Source organism: Pan paniscus, chromosome 1 (genome assembly GCF_029289425.2).
Source record: "Pan paniscus chromosome 1, NHGRI_mPanPan1-v2.0_pri, whole genome shotgun sequence".
Classification (NCBI taxonomy): Eukaryota; Metazoa; Chordata; class Mammalia; order Primates; family Hominidae; genus Pan; species Pan paniscus.
This window is the reverse complement of record NC_073249.2, coordinates 84,366,132-84,367,603: the sequence shown is the minus strand read 5'-3', so window position 1 is coordinate 84,367,603 and position 1,472 is coordinate 84,366,132.

Sequence of the window (1,472 nt, the reverse complement as noted above, 5' to 3'; positions counted from 1 at the left end):
AATTGCAATCTCAATCTTCAGCAGAAAATAAATTAATATTTTTGCCCATCTTCCGTGCCAGTCACAGCACTAAGAGCATTAGCTTATGTAATCCTCACAAGAATCCCATTTTACAGATTCGGTGATTGAGGCTCAGTGAGGTTTAAGTCCATCATGAATGACAAAGTCAGGACTCAGAACCCAAGTATGTCTTATGTACATTCTCTTACACTAGGCTTTATGCATCTTTCATCTTATTATCCTTATAAGATGTGTATTATTATCTGACCTTTACAAATAAGAGAAGGAAATAAAAGGCAGAGAGGGTGAGTAACTTTCCCTAAATCCAAGACTACTGCTGGCAGAGCCAGGAGCCAGGCTCTGGCTGCCTAAGTCCAGAGTGACAAGCTTTTCACCCCAGAGCCATGAGCTCAGGCTCTACGAGAATTTGTGGAAAATAAGGCTTCATCCCTCTGTTTTAAGTCAGCTACGTAGTACAGGGTGTGGGACTCCAAAAACATTCGTCAGCCTTGACTGCGCTGTCCCCTCACGCAGCTGATTCCGCTTGTAGGTGAGGCATGTGGAATGAGGAAAGCTTTTGCTCTTCAGCGATGTGGGGCCCTAGAAGCTTGTCATGGCTTCTGTGGAGCCGGGCCTTCAGGAAGGTGAACCTCAATCCAGGTGGGGCTGAACATCCACTCAGTTGCTCTTCCTAGGGTATAAGGAGGACCAGCTCAGGAAGGAGGTGGCCTTTGAGGCTCTGAATCTCATGGGACCAGTCCATGCAATGAAGACAGCCCAGCTCCTGCCAAGCTTCTGTTCAGGCTTAGTGAGGCTCCCTAGCAGCAGTTCGGGAGACATCGCACCTGATGGATGTGCAGCACCCTGCTGGGCCCTGACCACTCTGTGTTTTGCTGCAGGCAAGAGCTAGGGTTGGCTGGAAAAGGGATCAAAGATTGGGATGGGGCTGGGTGCAGTGGCTTATGCCTGTAATCTCAGCACTTAGGGAGGCCAAGGCGGGCAGAGGACTTGAGGTCAGGAGTTTGAGACCAGCCTGGCCAACATGGCGAAACCCCGTCTCTACTAAAAACAAAACAATTAGCTGGGCATGGTGGCACACACCTGTAGTCCCAGCTACTTGGGAGGCTGTGGCAGGAGAATGGCTCAGACCCAAGAGGTGGAGGTTCCAGTGAGCCAGGATTGCACCCCTGCACTCCAGCTTGGGCGACAGTGAGAGGCCATCTTAAAAAAAAAAAAAAAAAAAGGAATGGGACACGAGCGGTGGCGGGGAAGTGAATTTTCCTGGAAGGCCCTTGTTACCTGTAAGGCAGTTGAATGTGTCCAGTGAATTATGCTGGCAGAGGAAAGAGATCAAGGAGGCCACAATTAAATTTTAACACCCACCTCCAACCATTTTCATCATAGTTCACAGTAAATGCAGATACACAAGTTAAGGGAAAGAACAGCAGAATTAAGATTTTCATTCCATTGCT